Genomic DNA, 21,317 nt, shown 5'->3' with positions numbered 1-21,317 from the left:
AGCATAAATAAACAAACAGCCATAGGGGAAAACCTTCCTTAGAGTTTATAATGAACTGTGGTTAGAGAAGGATTTAAGAATGTGATTACTTTGGCTGTGGTAATTTAAGACAGCGCTGTGTTTATGTAAGGGATGTGACTTGTTAGGTTTACTCTCCCAGTGTGGATATATTTATTTCACTGTTTGGCCAGGTATTGGCAATAAGTAAAATTTATTCCACAAGAATAAACTTAACTTTTTTCCAGCATCTATTCACTGAGTTTTTAAATGTGTTCATTGAAAGATGTTGCCTGGTTTGCTCTGTCCTTCCTGCATAGGGATGTCTCTCTGATTTAGTCCTGCCATCTCCCTGTAAGGGTGGTTAGAGGGGAAGAGTCTGAACTCAGCCACTTCTGTCCTGCCCCTTGGGAGGGAGGGAATTGCTGGAAGAGTGGCGGTTACATTGTAGTTACTGATGCTCTGTCCCCACTGCCTGTCAGGACTAAGATATGTTCTAGAACCCTGTGGGTTAAGTTATGGGTTTCTGCAACACTTTGGCAATTTATATAGGAAATTAAAACCTGAAACACTAGCTCCTGTCTGCTCTTAAAATAGGCAGAGAGACCTTGAGGATTACATTACTTCCACCTGTGTCTTTTCCAGCTCACCTTTGTATAAAGTATAAATATTTGACCAGGCAAGATGAGATGCCTGATGTGTAAAATGATGATCAGGGGGTGGTCTGGGAGGTCGAACACTCTCTGACGGCCATTCATGTGACTGCTGAGCACCTACAAGGGTCTGAATGCTGTCCTGACTTCCATGTAAACCCAAAGGAGGAAAGGAGGAAAGGAGAACTCCACTTATTTTGTTTGCTTTATGAGTTGATCATAATCTTGCACATCAGTCTGACTGCATTTAGGAACTGATCACATCTGAAATGTGCAGCTCTTTTTAATCCCGTCTAGAGTCTTGGTGCACACACAGGCTACAGAAACATCTAAACTCGAAAGCAGGGTCTCAATACTGAATGCAAAGTGCAGTCACCTTCACATTCTACCTCTTTTGAGGCCCACAGACTGTCCCCCACCGCGCCCCCTTTCGCAGACCCTCTTTGCCTAGGTGCCCAAGCTCTCAGTCTGGTATATGGGGGCCTTCCTTTCCTCCTCCTACAGCCCCTTCACATTCGTGCACAGAAAAATCATCTGGGGGCATCATCCCTTTGTCTCCCCGCTTACTCTTCTGTCAGCGGCTGGTGCCCAGTGGAGGCTGTTGGCTGTGTCTGAAATCATGTGGCGGACCCCTAATGAGCAGCGGGGCCCTTCCCTACCTCTCACTTCTGCCCCTTCGTTTTGTGCCCACCCTCCTGGCAGTTTCATCGTCCTGGGCACGGCTCTCAGCTGTCACTTTTCTCCTTAAGAGTCCTTAAGTGGATCTCTTTGCGCACTGAATGAAGGCCAGCCCGAGAGCGCTCCTGCACACTAGTGTGGCCCTGTGGCACTGCCAGGCCACCAGGCTCTGACAGTCAATACATTTTCTCTGCTGTTTCTTCATCTTTAACTTCGGCTTTGCATTTTTGGCCAAGACACCAAAAAGTGAGGTTGTGGCCTTCTCCACACTCATGTCAGAAGGCATCTGATGTCGACTCTTTCCATTACTGAAATGGCGACTTCGATCACTCGATGAGGGTCGTTATCAGCCTGTTTCTCTGCTGCAAAGTGGCGCCACGTCCCTGCACCTGGTAAGACTGGTGAAGAAATAATCTGGGAGCATTTAAGTGTCTTGCTACTTCTGACAACTTTGCCACTAATTTTAGCAATCACTGATGATTCCTGCCTGCAACAATTGTTACCATGGTTTTTGCCATGCAGCTATTTTCTATTTCAATCATTCTTTAATCTAGAGGTACTAGTTGGAAATTTATAGTAAGTAAATTTCCTCGTTAGTTTATTCGTCCATTTGTTAGTTCATTTATTATTTACATTAGTATAGACATATAAATTCGTATCCCATGGGTTATCATCTATCACAATTGTTACTTATTTTGTTGTCCAGTTTCTCCAAATTTGGCCTTTATGAGTCCCCCCAAAGTTGGTGATGGTACCATTTTAGAATGACCTGTCCTTGAATTTTTGTTTTTAGAAATTCCACATTTTCTGGTACCACTGATTATATAAGGCTCATCTTCTACCTCCTGGCCCTTGGCCTGCACTGAGCCGTTTTGCCAGGGAGTTGTAATTTTCTTTTGGAGATGGACACTAGGTGGATTCCTTGGTTCTGCAGTAGCATAATAACTGTCAGGCCCGAAAAAACAAAGACTGAGGAATTGTTGCATATGAAGGAGACTTAATGCAAAGTGTAATTTTAGATTAGGTCTTGTACCAATTGGCAATTATTGTTGGGACAGTTGGATGTGTGTGAGCCTATCTATTGATTATGTAATAGGGTAGATTGTATTATGATCTTATATTTATCCCCCTGTCATGGTTAATTCAAAATAACATGACCAGCCACATTATAATTACTGTGACGAAAGCTTTCACACCTCTGATATTGAAAAAACTGATCTGAGGGGGCAAGTTCATCTGGCAGAGAAATGAGAAATAAATATATTTGTTGTTCTCACTGTACTCATTAGGACTTTTGACAGAAATTATTTTGTAGCCCCAAAATTCTCTAATTATTCTCCTTTCAATGAACATTTGCATTTTTGTTTGTATTTTTCCACGATGATATATAAGATATATTAAATATATTTGCATGTAATTTTTAAACATTTGAAAATCTCGTTGGGATAGATTTCGTGAAATGAGGTTGATTAAGTTATTTTTGGCGCAGCCATAAGCAGTATGAGCGCATTAAAAACTGTGAGATGGATCAGGCTTTGGCAAACTGTAGCGCCTGGGCCAGACCTGTCGGTGCCGGGTCATCTGCATCCGGTGCAGGGTGTCCAATAGGTCTGGGAGATGAGTCAAATAGCAACAGCAAGGACCTAAGTGCCTAGGATATTTGCTGCTGGCCCTGTACAGATTTCCCCACCTGATACTGGATTATTAAAGTGTAGGGTGACAACATTCTTGAACAAGAAAGATACACAGATAACATCATACATATGTGCATATGGGTAAAATTTAAATCAAAGATTCTACTTATTTAAAATTATTTATTAACTGAGAGACTGTAAGGTTGTTCTCTGACAGTCACCTATTTTTTGATTCTGACCATTTTTTCCTACCTTACATTTTCATAAAGATTTGTAAGAATCCCATTTTCACATTTTTACTTCTGGCTAACTTCCCAATCCACTCTGTCCTGCTTTTACACCCAGAGTGCTGATGTAGTCAGATGGGTGAGGCTCACAGGGGGCCAAGTGCCACAAGCAGTCAAGGTGGGGTGTAAAGGTGGGCAGCTGGCCTGGACCTATCCTGGGGACAGCTACTGGGCTCTCAGAGTAGCTGTATTTTCTCTAAAGGCTACAGCAGCTTCTTCCTAGTCTCTTAAAAGCCATGTGTTTAAGCATTGCTGTACCTCTGGGTTCTGATCTTTCCCTGTGTTCATTCTCCTGAAACTGTTCACAACTCCTGTAGTTTCTTTTACACAGTTGTATTTCTAAGTCTATAGACTCTAGCCCCCAAGGCAGTGCTTTCTGGGCATTTTCATTTTCTTTCTTTCTTTTTTTTTTTTTTAAGATTTATTTGTGCATACAGAACTGGGTACAGGCCAGAGGTGCTGGGTCGGTGAGAGGACTCACCAGAGACAGAGTGGGGAGCAAGACAGGCAGATGTACTGAAATACACTGCTGAGGGGAGCAGTGGGCAGGTCAGGAGAGCTCTGCTGTGCCATGTCACCTCCCTGGCCAGGGGTTGAACTCATGCTGCAGTGGCTTTGGAGAGCTTCATAGTGCTGTGCTTTAACCTGTTATGCCACCAGGGAGGACCCCCTGCATATATATATATATATATATATATATATATATATATATATATATATATATGTATATATATAAATATTTAAGCATAATATTTCTGTACACTTAATAGATACAGCGTTATATAGTCATCATACATGCTGGAAGCCAAAAAGTGTGTAGGGCTGATTTTACTGAGCTGTTCATTTCACTGTGAGGTGTGGACCTCACCTGGAGCATCTCAGGTGGGCCTGCACCTGCTCAACACCTCTGACCAACCGCCTACTTGACCTTGCTTTGTCTGGCCTTCTCATAACTGTGTTTCAAGGCTTTACTCAGGGCCCACTGCTGCAGGCCCTCCTTGCCCCGAAGGGTGGGGCACCTGGAGCTCTGTCTCCCCACTGTGCTGTTGCTGAGCTTTGTCATTCTGTTTGTGCCTGGCATTCTGTGAACACTCAGTAAATGTTTGACAACTTGAGCTAATAACAGTCTTATATAATAAATCTTCCTAGAATACATGGATCTATCTATTATCTTTTGTTGGGCAACAAATCACTACCAAACTTTGTGGCTGAAAATAACAACTGCTTGTTTAGTTCATAATGCTGTGGGTTGGTAATTCGCTCTGGGACCAGCTGGACAGTTCTGCTGATGCAACTGGGTTACAGACCTCCAGGGTCCGTGGCCACTCAGTACAGTGGCTGGCTTCTGGGATTGGCTGATGGTCAGCTGGAGTGACAGCAGTGGCTGAGCTATGACTGATCATGCAGAAGGCTTCCATGGGCTTTGGGCATGTGCCCATGGAAGTAGCAGGTTCTGATAAAGCCTGAGAAAGCGCCTGGATGAGTGCCGAGAAAATTACAAGTACTTGAGAAGCTCACTCTCACCATTGTGCCATTCTGTAGCCAAAGCAAGTCCTATCACCAGCCCAGTTCAGAAACTGGGAGATGCATTGTCCAGCCTGGTCATCGGTGCTACACATTACTCTGGTCATTTATGTAGTCCATTGCAGGGCTCTAATGCATATAGATCAATAATTAACATGTACAACAGAACCATGAATTGGGTTCTGATTTTATGTGATTCTTATTGTTCTCACATCATAAATATCCTTATTGCAATTTAGCTTCAAACCATTCTAGTGCCAAATGTTGCTCTTTCTTTTCCCAGCTCTTCAGTTAGGCTCTTCGGGAGTTCCCCTTGTCTTTATTCATAAGCGTGTACCATTTATTTAATTATTTGCATCTGGTTAACTATGAAAATGAAGTAACATTTCCAGGCATAGCAAACTTAAATATGACAATGGACATGCTGTCGATAAGAGAACACGCCATTCCAGTATCCTTGAACTTCCCCTTTCATTTTCAACTTTACTGCCTTAAAAAATGGACTATATCCAGCTTTCATTCTGTCAAATCAGTTGACCTATTTTCTGTTTTAAAAATGTTGTTCATTTTCCTGCCTGTTAGAGGGAGTCTTCACTAGCAAACAGAGTTTTCTTAAAGGGTAAAGCCATCAACAGCTAAGCTCACTGGACTCTTATGAGTAAGGGGTGGGGGGGTCTTCGACCGTGGGCTTCGCTCTCAAGCCTTGCACTCACTGTGAGAGTCTGCCCTCTGTCCTGATTTCTGTGATTGCTCTGGGTCTTTCATCTTATCGGTGTCTAAATACATTTTCTCACCAGACTTTAGAAGGAGAGATAACAATAGCTAATATTTGCAAGTAGCATGAGATGCGAGAACAACATGGAAACTGTTGATCAATCTTTGCACTTTCCACCCTGTGGATGACTCCCCTCACCCCCCGCCATTGCCTCTTTAATTTTCCTCCTCATGGATTCTGAATTAAACTTGCAACAAACCTTATTTTTTTTCTTTAACACAAAAATGGATTTTATGCAAGCACTGGGGAACTCAACCATTCTGTTTCCAAAAAGCAAATTTCTTTCTTATTTCCGAGGATGCCTCTGGTCACCAGTGCTGCCACTCTGTTGGTCTCCTTGAAGCTCAACATTCAAGCTTGTCATTCATCGAGGGGGAAAAAAGTCCTAGAATTTGCTTTGTGACCTGGGATATATGAGACGTAAGTGTGTGTTACAAAACTTAATGCATAAAGCTGCTACTTTTGATACAGTCTGGCTCATGGAGAGATGGGATTTAGCTGCTTATAATGAGAATTTGATGTGACTGGAAATTGAACAGAAGCATCTTTTTATTGAAGGTGCTGAACCTTATAACAATCACTCAGTGGCAGAAGTTATTGTTTTTCACATTACTTTTCAACTATAAAACCTTTTAGAGCCTCCTACAAAAATCCGTATCCTTGTACAAGTAACAAAAACTTGTTAACTTTTTCTCTACACTCACATAAAGCAAAATGTAGTCTTGTCCCCCAACCCTTCTCGAAAGTTCTGTCTGAGGTCTTCCCTAGATCTTTTCCTTTTTCTAGGTCAGACTATCTTCAGAGATAGTTCTTGCCCACGGTTCTTCTCTATGAGGCTCTTAAAGGGGAGGAGGCATAAAGAAAAAAGAAAGAATAAAACCTATACTGCATTCTGGAGACTAAATGTACATAAGAACTTTTTGCAAGCAAGATATTTTTTAAACTTTAGTTATAATGTTTCTTGCAACATATGCAACAAACATAAGTATTTCAGGCTTCACAGATCTTTAGAAGACAAGAACTCCCAAAATATCAAATCAGTTATTTGAATTAAAGTTAGGCAAAAAAAATTCTATTTCTTGCACCATTCACAAATAAGTTTAGAAATTGTGAACAAGACCTGTAATCTTTATCCCTCTGTTTCTCCATTTGTAAAATGACTCAGGCAAAATGGAAATCAGGGAGCTGATTTATGTTTTGGCAGTGTGTTTTTATCTTATCTCAGGTCCCTACTTAAGAAATATTCTGTTTCATTTTTCCTTACTAGAAAATACACCTAGAAAAATCAGTAAGGAGAGGATTTTCTAATTTTTATTTGTTGGCTTTCCAGTATATCTGATAAAAAATATTTTAAGCTCTTATTAATCATCTGCAAACTTGTGCGTTACGTCATCAGTGAGTGTAACTCTCACCACATGTATTTGGTTAAGTTTAAGTATGGGACTAGCAATTACTACTGAATGCTTTTCTTGGGAAATCAGCTTGTTGGCTTGGCAATTATTCTCTATGGAAAATCAGGTCCTATTAAAGGGACCACTTGAATTTTCACCAAATGACAGCCAAGGTTTTATCAACCTTTGTGAGACTGACTTCTTAAAATCAATAGTAGCATCTATGAGTTTTCAGGATTAAGAAGTATTTTAATCCTGACAGGACGGGGTCCGTGTGCCCTTTTCACCCTGACAGTTGCAGACAAGAGGGCCTGGTGAAGGGCCCAGTTTGTCACTGCAGTGGAGGTGGGGTGAAGGCATCCTTGGAGGAGGGGTGCTGGAGGGTGTCAGAATGGTGGTGGAGGAGCCCAGGTTGTGGTAGTGAGCACTAGGTCTTGCCCGAACACTCACTTTCCTAGAGATAACATTCCTCGCTGACTCCCCATTCATGACTGTAGACCAGTGTTTTGCTCATGTCCTGCTGCTTCTGTTCTGGGATGTCTGAGGGGAGAGGTTCTGACTTGCCTTGTGATTGCTCCAGGCAAATAGAATGAAGGCCTGGTGGCTGCTCTGATTCCAACCTGGGCTTTCTAAGTCTCTAAAAGTCAGGGTCAAGAGGGAAATGTAAATAAATAACCCAGACCTTTCTCAGCAGAGGGTGGGGGAGGATGAGCCAACAATCATAAAGAGTTATCCTCAGCTTTCGCTTCTCATTATTTTTAGTGTCCTCTTGGCAGAGACTTCTATTTGTGCACCGACTACGGTAGCTCCGCTGGGTGATGGATTTGTGAAAGCTGCTCGGAGAGCAGATCTTGAAGTTCTTGTCACAAGGGGAAAGTTTTTGTTCTTTTTTGCTTCTCCTTTTATTATATCTATAGGAGATGATGGATGTTACCAAAACAGTGTGGTAATCGTTTTATGGTATAAGTCAGACCAGGATGCTGTGTCCTTAAGCTTACCCTGCAATGTAAGCCAACTCTGTCTCATAATCCTGCAAGAGAATGTTCTGCACTGAGAGTTTAAAGTCTTTTAATTCCAGATCTAGATAAGCTCGTGCTATGATTAACACATCAGTTGAGTTACCATGGGTTTGTCTGTAAAGGACAGAGGTGACTAGCTTATATATAGGTTCAGGGGACACTCCAGAATTAATTCTCAATACTGATTAAAAATGGATGCATGTGATTTCACTGTTTACAAGCCTGCTGCCCCGCAGAAATACTAAATCTAATTTTTAACAAGATAACCTTGCTACGTTATCCTTTTGAATATTATAGAACACTGACATTATATTGGTACATATATAGCATTATATAATTACTAGTGATAACATTAGTAAAGAGAAACAAGTGCTCTTTAACCTCGTTTTTAACCTAGTTTCATTAAACACACATACACGTTTAAAAATTTTTTATCAAGTCACAAAAATAAAGACAGAACAGTGAAATTAAGCAGGGTCAGTGCAGCCCTCTCTGCTACCTTAGCTTCCCTGGGCCTTTAACACATGTACTGTTATCGCATCTCTTTGTGACGATCACTCTTCGTGATCACACTCTTTGCAAACTACTTTGGTTATTGCCAACTGAAAGTGGGAAAGAATTGTCACACCCCAAGTGTGCCGTCTAGCTACTGGCAGAACTCCAAGACATGAGGCCCGTGGCTGGGGTCTTGTCGAGCCGGGGTCTTGTCGAGCCGGCGTTGTGAGCTCTACCTGCCCGGGCCATCTCCTCCCTGGACACACAGAGGAGTCCTCTTCCCCACCTCTGTGCAGACCTGGGGTAGGACTCTCAATCCACCCCCAGATAATGAGCTGTGAGAGAAGGTGATTCGGGTTAACTCCACGCTCAGCATCAAGCCCCCTGTGTCCTCTGGTCTCACGACCTGCCGGGAAATGTAGGAGAATTTCCTGTGATAAAGAATCTTTGAGAAATTGAGGCTTCCTTTAGCCCAGGCCCTCAGTTCCCACAAGGAGCAAGTTATCCCCCCTCCCTCTGCCACTGACTACTCACCAAGAAGGAGAAACCACGCTTCCTGATATTAATCCACTGCATGTAGATCTGTCAACAGTGGAAGAACCTAGCCTCAAACGTTCTTTTGGCTGTAGAGTTTCTTCACCTTTAGATTTTGGATTCAGGTTTATCAGTAATAACTGCTTCTACGAGAAGTCCTATTCTCATCTGAACTGTTAGCTTTTACCATCTTTCTGCTGCTCTCAATATAAAATCACGGCAGGTGTCTGAATTGGGCTGGAGGTGATATTTGGAAGATAGTGAAGGTGTGAAGAAGGGGAAGACAGAACAAATAAATGCCTTGAATCCAGAGGGCAGAGCAGATGCAGTCTAGATATTAAGTCTTACCCCAGGCAGCAAGTGGTCACATACACAGGCCGGCTGAGAACTTGGTGGTCAAGGTTGTGAAGAGGCTCCAGACAGAGCAATGAGTCTGTGAGCAGAGCCTCGGGCCATTCCAGAGGTTGAGTATGTCCAAGCTTTGTGGCCGTGGGCCATTCTAGAGGTTTGAATTGGCAGGTGGAGCATAACAGCCATAATGAAAGACAGGAATTCATGTTTTAGGACTGGAAAGGGGCCGGTATGGCTGCCTGGTGGTCACCAGGTGTGGCTAAGAGGCGGGGAGGAAGAGCCTGGGCACAGAGGGGCTGCACAGCGAGGTCAGTTGGGCCTCTGAGCAACTGTGCCTCAAACAAGCTTCGAAACAGGCTGTCACAGAACAGCTATGTGGGGTTCCTGTTCCTTGTTCGAGCAGTTGAAAACAGACACTGGAGATCTTTGTGGGGAACCTGCTGCTTGGTTACACTTAGTTTGGGTTTCAGCTCCATCTTTTCATGTGTAGCTTCCCCGTTCCCTCTAACATCCACTCTACTGTCTGTTTGATTCCTGGAACGAGTCCCCACAATTTGGGGGTTTGTGTCTACCATGAGCTCATCCTCAGCAGGCTTTGAGGTGCAGTGTGGGTTGTAGGAAGGACGCTGGAGCGGTGTCCCTGCCCCGGATGCTGGGAGCTGTGTCCCTGCCCCGGGTGCTGAGGTCTGTGTGTGTGTTTGTGTGACTTTTCACCTGTGGACTTCGGTGGTGTGTTTGCGGGGTTCTGCCATCTCACTGGGAGGACCTCTCTGGGCCCTGAACCCCCATACCCCTGGCGAAGTCTGTGGGTGGAGGTGGCAGGTGGAGTATGGGGATCTTGCATCTTAAGTTGTCTATAGTAGTAGTTCTCTGTGGTGAGTCAGACTTCCCCAGAAGTTCCATTTCTGGGAAACACAGGTACTTTTCACACTCCTCTTTACCTTTGCCTCTTATCTTCCGTGATCTGAACATCTGAGTCTAAGTTCAGTTTCAACTCCTATCGTCCATTTTTTTTTTTTTTTTAATTTCTCCTCTCCATAACTCTTGCCCCCATATTTCCTGTCAGCAGCCTTGGTCTGGCAGGCTGCCAGCCTTGTCAGTAGTGGGGAGTCCCTTATGAAAATCCCCTCCCCCCTATGGTCCCCAGCCTCTCCAGGCAGCCTTTTAAAGTATCTTGGGGGCCACTGCCCTGGAGAGCTGGGCTGGCTGTGATGGCGGAGGCTGGCAGCAGGCCTCAGGCAGGCAGGCAGGCTTGACAGCAGCTCTGTGTGGCAACAGTTCTGATGCCTCAGAACAAGGGAAGAAAAGCTCCTTCCCACCCTCTATCTTCTATTCTCCTGCCGGAATAGGGGGAGAGGTGGTGCAGGTCCCCTGGGTATCAGCCGAAATGATCAAAACTGCACACCACGCTTCCCCTGCAATCCGCGAGCCTCTCATCCTGCATGCTAGCACCGCTCCACTCGTCTTTTGGACTCAAAGTGGAAATAAAGCTGTCTTAGGTGATATAAAACATTTCTCCCAAACAGCATGTCAGCAGGAGCTCTCCACACGCAGGCCCAGCCTCCTGTCCAGGCTGAGTTAGCCAGTCTCACGCTGATGGCCTCTCTCCTGGTCACCTCGAGGCCTTTCTCACCCCAGGGACCCGGTGGGTCAGGGGTGCCGGTTGTCTCCCATCTCCAAGTCTGAGGTTCTCCTCAATACCTCTTTCCCCTTTATATCCTGTATTCCTAGTCAGATGTTACATTTTTTACTTTTCCCAAATTGTCTTTCCTATGTTCTCCTAATCCATGGCCTCGTTAAAAAGAATGATGTTTTTTTCCATCTCTGAACCTCTTGAGTCCTGTCTGGACTCAGGGACAACCACACCTGAGGGCCTGCCTGGGAGAAGGGGTGTCCTACCCAGGGGTGGTGAAGGCGGGGTGGAGCCTGCATGGGCCAGAGCAGTTTCCTGCCTTGCTGGTGTGCAGAGAGGACCTTCGCTGTATGGTGTGTTGGGAAGATCCCTCCCCTGGCTGGAGTGCTGGGTGCCACTGGCCACTGGCCGTGAACTGAGTACCATGCGGCCTGACCGGGCTCCTTTCCCAGGCAGTTACAGGATGAATCCACCTCACGTCTGCGGTCTGCCTCTGAGTCCTCACGGGTCACCTCTCACTAAGACTTGCCTCCCTCAGACAAGGAAACGCTAGGCATGTGTTCTTTTGGCAGGAGGCCGAGAGGGAAGACAAAGGGACATTTCCCCACCAGCCTCAGGGTTCACAGCTCAGGACCCCACCCTCTGAGGGCTGGCCTTGGAGGCTGTCTACATCAACTGTAAAATGCCTGCTGACAACCATTTAGAGTCTGATAAACAGTCAGGGCAGACTGTTCTTGAGGAGCCTACAGACAAATGCTCCTGAACAGCCCTCGGCAGCTGCTCATTTGGCAGATAAGCTCACCTTCTCCTGCCTGGGCTGCTGAACCAGCTTTCTGAGGGTGCTGTCCGATTTGTCCTCCCGAGAGTGCCAGGATGCCCAGAAGGCCCTGGGAACTTCTGGAGGCTTCCGCACTCTCTCTCTTCAGACCCCTTTTCATTTGAGGTGGTTGGGCGCCATCTTGGAAGCAAATATTTGGATTGTTCTTGCTTTTACTTTCAGCCTCTGCCAGTGGGGAAGATGAATTCTCCTCAGCTGCATGTGGCTCTGCCTTGACAGTCTTCAGGCCCTGAGTCCCCTCAGGCACTCAGGGCCCCAGCGTGGGCACAGTTGGGTGCAAGGAGATTCCTACATCTAGAGTTTGGGCTGGAGTTTCCAGGCAGAGGGAACACCTGTGCTGAGGCTCAGAAGTATAATTTCTTCAGACTCCTTCTCACTGTGATATTTGGTGACAAATAGGCTTTCCTCATGATGCAGCACACAGATAATTGAAAACAACAGTACTCACAAATAATGCTGTGATGTGTTTCTCTTCTCCCATTTAATTAAATTAAAATGCTGATCTCGGCCAACTAAATTGTTTTCACGCTTCCCTAAAATACATTTGTGAAGTTGAAAATATAAAATCACTAGCTTAAGATTCAGACCGGGTAGAGTTCAGGGTGTGGGGGGGTAGCTGGATGTGAGGTGAAGCTGCCCAGAAAACCAGAGCAGACAGACCCTGCAGGCCACAATTGCCGGGATAGTTTGCTGGGAGGTGCAGGGGGTGACATGAGCATCTCTGCACAATATTCTTACAGCAAACTGATTTGAGGGGTCAAGAGTGAGTGGGTGCAGGAGACCTTTTTGAGGTATGGAGGTATGTTTTGCTACTCCAGTTGAGAAATGATAGTGGCTGGACTAAGGGAAGTGGATATTTTGAAGCTTCGGAATGATGAAAGTTTTTAGGATGTCCCAGACAGTGGTCCTGGACTGGAGGAAGCAGAGGTCAAGGGTGACAGTGGGGTTCCAGCCGCTGGAATTTGCCCGATGCTGCTGCCCATTCAGTGAAAAGGCAAGACATGAGGGTGTGATGGCTTGCTCGACACAGACCTCAGGACGCGCTGAAGGGCAGGGGTCTCTATAGCCAACTGTGTTCTGGTGGAACCACAGAGACAGGGGACAGAGAGTGTGTTGTGGTCATGAGTATAGATGGGAGAGTGGGGCTGTCTGTGCTCAGATATCAGACTGCTGATTAGGAGCTGTGTGACATTGGGCAAGTGACTTACCCTCTTGAGTCTCAGTTGCCTTTTCTGTAAAATAGAGGTGACAGTTGTTCCTAACTCTCAGTTACTACAATGCAAAGTAAATAATGAAATACTGAAGCTGTGCCTGACAGTTGGTGAGTTCAGCAAATGGTAGCAGTCACTAGTTTTGGTCTTTACCGGTGAGTCAATGTGGGCTCTCTGCATTCTTCACTGTCCTTGGTCTTACACTTGCTACCACAGACCTCTGGTGGCTCTGACTGCCCTGATAGGCAGTGAAAGGTTCCAGCAAACACTTGCATTTTTCTTCCCAAACGCTCCAAGTTTCAAGGAATTTCTTAGAGAGGAGGTTGGCAAGTTGTGTCCATGCCAGACTCTGCTCTCCTTTGTTATTTCCCAAGCGAAGGTGCCTTGTGTTCCAAGACACCAGGGCAGCAGCCTCAGCACCATTAGGAGCTGATTAAAAATACAGAATCTGGGCCTTCCCTGGTGGCAAAATGAGTTAAAGCACAGCACTATGAAGCTATTTGAAGTCACTGCAGCACGAGTTCAATCCTGGGCCAAGGAGGTGACCCACATGGTGCAGCAGACCTCTTCTGTTTCGCTCGTTGTTCCCCTCAGCAGAGTATTTCAGTAGATCTGCCTGTTCTGCTCCCACTCTGTCTCTGGTGAGTTCTTCTCCCCCTCTCCCCACACCTCTGTATCCCAGTTCTTGTATGTATAAACAAATCTTAAAAAAAAAAAAAATACAGAATCTCAGCTTCTCCCCTGATTTATTAACCAGAATCTGTGTCTTAATTTCTAAGTGCATCACTCCACTCGCACATCAACATTTCGGCAGTGAGCTCTTAAAAGTCTACACTGCTTCACGGGGGCTGCCCTTCCTGCCATGGTCTTCACTCACAAGCTTGCTCCCTGACTTGGGTTCAGTAAGTGATTTCAGAGTGGTGGCTGCAATTTCTAGTGACTTTGGGGATAGAGCCCGCTAAGAACCCCTAGGACCTCATTAGTTGATACTAAATCAGCTGCTACTCTTGCGAGACAGGCGCCCTCACCCTGCGATCGGGCTGTGCTGGGCTCCTGGTTCCAAGCCAGGCAGGGCTTTCGACATGAGACTTAGACTGTTGATTGTGTGAGAATTCAAATGACCCCAGCAGGACCTAAGATAAAATTTTGTCTCAACAAAATGGTCTCCCTTCCATGCAAAGCACATACAGTTGGCTCAGAGCCCTTTTCTGGGCCCCCAGGGAAACCCTGTGTGTTCTTGGCATCAGACTCTGGAAATTGGCTTCATGGACTTGACATGCACTTGGCCCAGTGTCACTGAGGCTTTGCGCCCACTGTGTTGGTTTAGTCTGCGGGTCAGTCTGCCAGTCCTCGCACGCAGCTGCAGGGGCTGTGTCAACACAGATCCTGAGCTCAGCCCTTTCCTCACCCCACAAGAATAAACAAACAGAAAGGCTTACACAAGACCTTCGAGTGTCAGCCTACTTTGAATAGGTTTGAGGAGATGGAGAGCACTTTCCTCACATCCATGCACACAATAGCGGCCTCATAGCCAACTGTGCCATTAAGTGCCCCTGGGGTAGTTTTCCAACTTGAGATCTGGCTTCTCGCCTCGGCTTTCTACCTTCCCGCACCACCCTCTGGATTCTGTGCAATCTCAGACTGAAATAGAATATTCAGGCTCTTCCCACCCCATGTAACCAGAAATGGAGTAAACGTTCCTCAATGTACAATATCGAGCTGAGGATAGGGGTTGTCTGGGGAAACTGGACACTGTTGCCCAAGACAGGCCACATACTTGGCGGGCATCCTTGAAGGAACAAGTGGCCACTTCCTGCAGGAGCAGCCCTGTGCTTTGTGTGCCTGGCGTCCTTGGTCCGTGCGCCATTGTGCTGTGCTCACATGCACAAGTTGGCGCCAAGCGTCCGATGGTGGCGAGCACGCACTCGGTATTTGAACTCATGCTGACTCTGTGCAGAGCACCCCTTGCAAGGCACGCACCATTGTCGGGCCATTCAGGGAGAGAAAGGGTCTTTTCCCCAGAGTGAAACAGCCAGGCAAGTGCCACGTGATGTATGACACCGCTGCCTCTTCAACTAGACTTAGAGGCTTTTCTGCAAGCAGAACTCACATTGTCTTGACATGTGGCTCTGAGGCGCTTCATCCTCTAGCGCGTTCCAGGGCCTCGATGATTGCTTGCATTGAACGAACACTTCAAAGAAGATGCAGGCAAGTTTAGTTTGTTAGCACAAAAAATTCATAAGTATATATATATATATGTGTGTGTGTGTATCATATATATATATGTATGTATGTATATACGTGTGTGTGCATACACACCACATACACACACATGTGTCTTTTTTTATGATGCAATGCTCCTTCAAGAAGGAGGAGGGGAGAACAAACTTGAAATGAATGAGTGTTCTGGGTAAGTACCCTTTTTTGAGGAAACTGAATACTCCTACCTCAAAGGGATTACGAGAGAGAGAGGCAGGGCCCTCTGCAGCCACTCCTCCGCCAATGTACCAACATCTGGGTTTGCTCATTTGAGTTTACAGACCTTAATTGTGCCCCACACAACATGAATCATCCTATCTGCTCCTGTGGGCAACTCCATTTTGTCTCCCAGAGGCCCCGGGAACACCTTCCTGAGCTGCAGGCCCAGCGAGGGCTCTCCCATGCCACCTCCTGGGCCACCTGGGCCCCTCCTGAGGAGGCAGCCTGACCCCCAGCAGCACCGGCTTGACACAGTTGCCATCGAAGCCATGGCTAGCCCTGGTATCACCCTAGACAAAGCCATGTAGCCCTGGGGACCTGAACCAGCTCATTTTAGACAAAGAGGAAGTTTGTTCAGATAGGTGCGATTTACTGTCCTGTCAGAACAGGCGCAAACGCAGCCGACTTTTGAAAGACCATTTTCCTCCTTCCTGCTGTGCCAGGCTGTTTACTGCGCGTTTGCTTATCAACTGGAAACCAAAGTCTAAGGTGATACCTCACCTACCTCAAGGCTTTGGGACAGAGGAAAAGTCTAGCAGAGGGCAACTGGAAGTGTTCTCTACCCACAGGGCTGACATGGAGGCCGATTGCCCTCCTCAGCCCACGGTTAGTCACTCTGCCTCTGGGACACTCATGTCTGACCATCTCAGGTGATTTTTCTTCACGTTAGGATCAGTTGAAGGGCTATAAGCAGACACAGCATCCTCCCTCTGTTGCGTTTCCTTCAAAACATAATCACCTGGAATGCGGCTAAAGGGGGGTGCAGGCTGGGGGCGGCCATTCCAGGCCACCAGCTCGCCTGTAGGGCTGCACTTCAGGCCTCCTCCTTGCCCTCTTTGACCCTGCTTGCGTCTGCACCTTCGACTCCAGCACTTGCTTCGGCCCCTTGGTTGATCTCCAAGGTCTTTTTTCTCTAAATTTTAGCTCACACTCTGCTATTTCCCTTGGGCACCACTGAGAGTCTGCCTTCCTGTGGTCACTCTACTCTGACCAGGGTCTTCATGTCCCCCCCACCCCGACACACACACCAGAGCCGCAGCTATGGACAATGAGGGCACGTCACTGCTGAGAAGGGTGAACACGGAAGATAGCGGGAGAGAGAACAACTCTAAGAAAGAAGCGGAAGAACCAGCATGAGGTGTATTGTGCTGTGTGACAGGGGGTAATTGAAAGGACTCTGAATGACAAGCTGGAAGAGCTGGAGTAGGTCGCTGCTCTGTCCCTTTAATTAAATTATGTCACTCCTCTTTGACATTAGTGTCCTCATCTGTAATGGAGAAAACCGACAAGTTCTCAAGTCCCTTTTAATTCTGATAGTGTGTTATTCATAGGACAATAAAGAGTATATATTTCTAGGACCTCCCAGACATAATTTTATTACAGTACAGTACAATAATTAATATTTGTGATCATGACTCTAGGCCATCAAGGAAAATGATGCCCAATGTACTTTTAAGGAAGGCCTCATAAAGCGTAATACATTTTAGAATGATTTTCCATCAGAATGTTAAATGGAAAAAGTACTTGCTGTATTTAGTACTTTGAAAGGCAACCCCTTTGTTATGTTGAGGGCACTCCATGTAGAATCCCTGAAGTTGCAAGGATTCTGTGGAGCTTTCTAACATCTGTAAAGCATTTGCTTAAAACAATCGTTCCACTTTAAAGTATTTACCAATGTTAAAAAAAATACTAAATTAAACAAATGAGATCAAGTAGTGTGGAAGAATTCAATTTGCGGTACCATTAATATGTGTTTAAGGTTTTAGTATGTTAACCTCATGTCATGTTATTTTTCCTCTGGAAAACAGGATCATCTGAGTTGGCTTCCTCTACTAACTTGTATGTTGAGCTTATCATTTACATTTTGAGAAGTAACTTTTCAATAACTTGTTCTTCATTCTCTGTGGATATTTATAGTCTTTGAAGTGTTTTGGCTGTTGTTTAATTACTGATGGAAAAGCTTAAAATGCTCATATTAGAGCCCTCCCTGGTGGCGCGACAGGTTAAAGCACAGAACTGCAAGCTAGCCTCAGCTGCTTCAGCAAGAGTTCGAAACCTGGCCAGGGAGGTGACCCGTGGCGCAGCAGACCTCTCCTGTCTTGCGCACTGCTGCCCTCAGCAGTGTACTTCACTAAGCTACCTGTCCTGCTCCCCGCTCTGTCTCTGGTGAATGCTCTCACCACCCTTGCACCTCTGGCCTTACCCCAGTTTTGTGTCATAAATAAATGAATCTTCTAAGAAAAATAAAAAGGCTCATATTAGCGCAGGCTAATGTCGATTTCTGAGTACTTGCCCTCAAGTTCAAGGCTCTCGGGGTTCCCACTCTGGACATGTTGCTCCGTGGTGACTGCCATGTGGCCGCTGGTTCTTCTGCCATTTAAGCATTCCAGGGAGGTGGCTTTGCAGTCACTGGGCAGGAGACTGAGATGTGTTCAGAGCTGCTTCTTTGGGGCTCTCTCTCAGCCTGTCATTGAGCAGAGAGCCCCAGCCTGTTCCTTCTCTGACATGCAACCATTGTGCATGACGATGCTTAGCCTATGGCCTCTCTGAGCATACCAAATGATGTTTTAGCCCTTTTCTCAATCTTTAGGCTCTCAAGTAAAATGTGGTAGTGACATACCTGAGGCTGTGGTGTTACCTGACTATTGCAGTATCAATCATTTCTTATGAGTTTCCTCAATAATTTAGTCTCAAGATGAGACCAAATATGATACAGTGAATTCTAAATTGCCCCCCACATCTGCTTTTCCTAGAGAAACACAGTTAAATAGAAAGTGAGAACTATCATTTCACGGTAAACAACTAGAGATGGTATTTTCCTTTTGGGAAAGGCAAAGGCAGGATTTTATTTTTCATTACCTGGTGGAATTTGGGCCTCACTCAGCACTCTGAGTCCCTTCAGCCAAATGCCTTCCCTCTCACGGCCTTCAGTTTTCCCAGGTACAAGATCGGGTAGTAACCCAATAACCGCCTCTGGCCCATTTGACTCTTTGGCTTTCTGATTCTCTAGTGATCCGTAGATGAAGGTCGCCTTTCCTTGCCAAATGCTGCTAACTGGGCTGCAGAAAGTAAGAGCAGTACCAGAGGCATTTGTAAGCAGAACCAGACTGCCAGGCCTGGGGCTCAGAAGCTGCAGGGCCCCCCAATATTCAGGGATTCCCAGAGCTTGGTGGGAGAGAGGTGTATACTCACCGTTAAGAAGGCTTTTTGTTAAAAAGGGCCTGACTGGCATTCTCAGGGGCTTCTGAGGCCTCCACAAACACAGTTGGCACACAAAATATTGACTTGGGCATCAACTTGCTGAATTTGCAGGAAGTAACTGCCCAGCACTTTGAGGGCTTATTTATTATCTTAGTTGCCATGGTTTTTAAAAAGCAATAGAATCAGGAAGAGAGGAATGAATAACATTTGTGTTTCTATACAGTGATAAATATACAGAGTCAAAAGTATGATTTTGAAGACTGTCGACTAAAACAGATGCTCAGAGTATTAAGCTAACCACACTAATGTAGACAAGACAATCAATAATATCTTAATTTTGAAAAAGCATAAAATATTAACAGTCTCTACATCTGAGTGCTAAAATCATGGGCGATTTCCATATTCTTTCCATTTATCTGCAGAGTATAAATACCATTCAAAAATCAGGTGGAATTTTTATAACCTGGGTAATTAAATGTAACATCCCAAATTGTTTGAGCTACAGACCATTTTATGTATCTGTATTAGACCTAACATTCTCCTTTGCTGCGCAGGTGAGACCAAGGTATATGTGCAAGAGAGTGGAGTGGAAGGTAAAGGAACTTTTTGAGAATTAGAGGAAGGATAGGCACTTGTCTGCCTAAGTTTGCCTGTCCAGTCAGAGCAAGGTTCTGTAATGGATGTGGGGACTCTCCTCATCCGAGGGATCTGATGTCCTGGACTGGCTGCAGGTTCCTTTGGTAGACCCACGCTGCTGCCTCAGTAGCCTCGATGGAGTGACTTACCTTCTTTTGCCTCAGTTACTTTTTACAACAGCAATAGAACAGCATGGCCTAGGTGGGAGAGTTGAGGGCCACATCCTGCAAGCTCCCACCTTAAAGCTGCCAGGACCACATTTGGCACACAGTGATGCTCACTGCATGTTCTCTGGCATCATTAGCACCATCATTATTTTCATTAGTCATAAATCTGCCGCACTGTATCCTCATCGGCTGCTTACGTCATTGTGTTCTGGCTGATACAGATGCCAGCTCCTTGATTCATTCTGTTCTAATACCACAAGCCCAGACCTATGGCCACTGACATGGATCCACTTACATGCCAGTTATTTCTGGGTGTTTTGCTACACATCTATAGCCAGGGTCCCTCAGGTTCAAAATACAGATTTGTATAAATATACCTGGTTGATAAAGCAAAGCTCCCAAAATATGAGTGTAAAACCCACTTGATTTGTTTTCCAGTGTCCACGTAAACTAGACTCAGTAGAAATCCTTCCTCCACTATTGAATGAAAACTTCAATAAGTTCATTACTCTTGGGTAATAGGAAGTCCTAAGGTCACTTTGTACACAAAATACAGTCAAGTCAGAAAATAGCCTGTCTGGCCCCATACATTAGTCAACACTCCATCTTCATTCTGTCCCCTCCTCCTGCAGTGGCGGGTGTGTGGGGCCACCTGCTGGTTGGTGCTTCGGTCGGTCTTCACCCTGGGCTCTGCCCCTCCCTTGCCCTGGGAGGTTGTTGCTTCCAAGCCCACCCAGTCAGAGCAGAGCAGGCGCCATGGCGTGTGTAAGGCGCAATGATCCTTCTCTCTTGAATGATAGCATCATAATCGGCTTGTGCTGGCTTGTCCTTGCCCGAGTGTTTGCATTTTCCCTCTAGTGAGTACTTCCAGAGGCTCTTTGGGAGGAGTCCTCTGTGATGTGGGGGAGGGCGCTGTCCAGCCAGCTGTGGCCACCCACTCTGCCTGTGGTTTGCTGGTGGACCCCTCTCCACAGCCAGTGATTTCCGCTGACTGTCAGCTTGCTCTCCCCCGGGTTCCTACATCTGGACCACAGAAAACACTCACAAATTGTTCTGTGGAACTCTGAGGGTCAGGTGGCTTCCACAATTAGTCAGGCTCTGGTTATGCTGCCAAAGCAGTTGGTCATTCCGTCTGTCACTCTGTGGACATTACAGGAAGGAGACAGTCCTCACGCCACTCTCTGCGCTCTCTCTCTTACACAAACACACACTGCAGTCGTCACACACAATGCAGCATTACCTCTGAGTAGACCTTGAGGAACCCCTCATTATTTGTATTGACAGGACATAACTTTCTCCAAAGAAAACTTCCACATAGCCCTGTCTTCGCCATAATCCACTCTTTCCCCTATTTTTAGACATTCAAGTAGACAGGGGGCTACGATAATCATAACACAGACTTGGAGGCTGGGGTGGGTGGTGGAGGGGGAGAAGACGGCAGGGGAGGATTGCCTGAGGCTCTGCCTAGTGGCTACCGAGGCACTGGCCTGCATGACTGTTCAGCATAGTAGCAGCTCATTTGCAGCATCGGATTTAAAACCCTGTTTTTATGGAGCAGGCAGGACTTTTTCATGTAGTTTAAAAACATTTCAGCATGTTTTAGTAATTTTATACAGCATATAACCCAGCAAGGTTTGAAGTTAAAAATAACTAAGGCCACATGGAAGCTGATGCAATTTAAACTTTGTGGAACCATTGCAGATTTAGAGGAAAAAATACCACACAATGGAGAGCAAACATTCCTGTGCTTCATTGGGAGGGCATTTTAAAATGATGACTCTACAATTGAATTCTAAGATTAAGAAAAATATGAAC

The 21,317-nt window shown here is 45.8% G+C and overlaps 1 protein-coding gene across 5 annotated transcripts in view; it reads left to right on the top strand.

Annotated features, from left to right (window-relative positions):
* INPP4B (inositol polyphosphate-4-phosphatase, type II, 105kDa) overlaps nucleotides 1–21,317 on the top strand; it is a 458,439-nt gene that overhangs the window by 86,830 nt on the left and 350,292 nt on the right. The window contains exon 1 of one of the 5 annotated variants that reach the window (XM_012726887.1): nucleotides 5,934–5,968. The exons of the other annotated variants lie outside the window; for them this stretch is intronic. The gene's annotated coding sequence lies outside the window, so the exon portion shown is untranslated. Of the gene's footprint in view, nucleotides 1–5,933; nucleotides 5,969–21,317 lie in introns of those variants that run through there. 5 annotated transcript variants of the gene reach the window in all.

This window comes from Condylura cristata, unplaced genomic scaffold (assembly GCF_000260355.1).
Source record: "Condylura cristata isolate star-nosed mole 26May11 unplaced genomic scaffold, ConCri1.0 scaffold00018, whole genome shotgun sequence".
NCBI lineage: Eukaryota > Metazoa > Chordata > Mammalia > Eulipotyphla > Talpidae > Condylura > Condylura cristata.
Note: the sequence above shows the minus strand (reverse complement) of the source record. Positions and strands in the feature narration are given on the sequence as shown.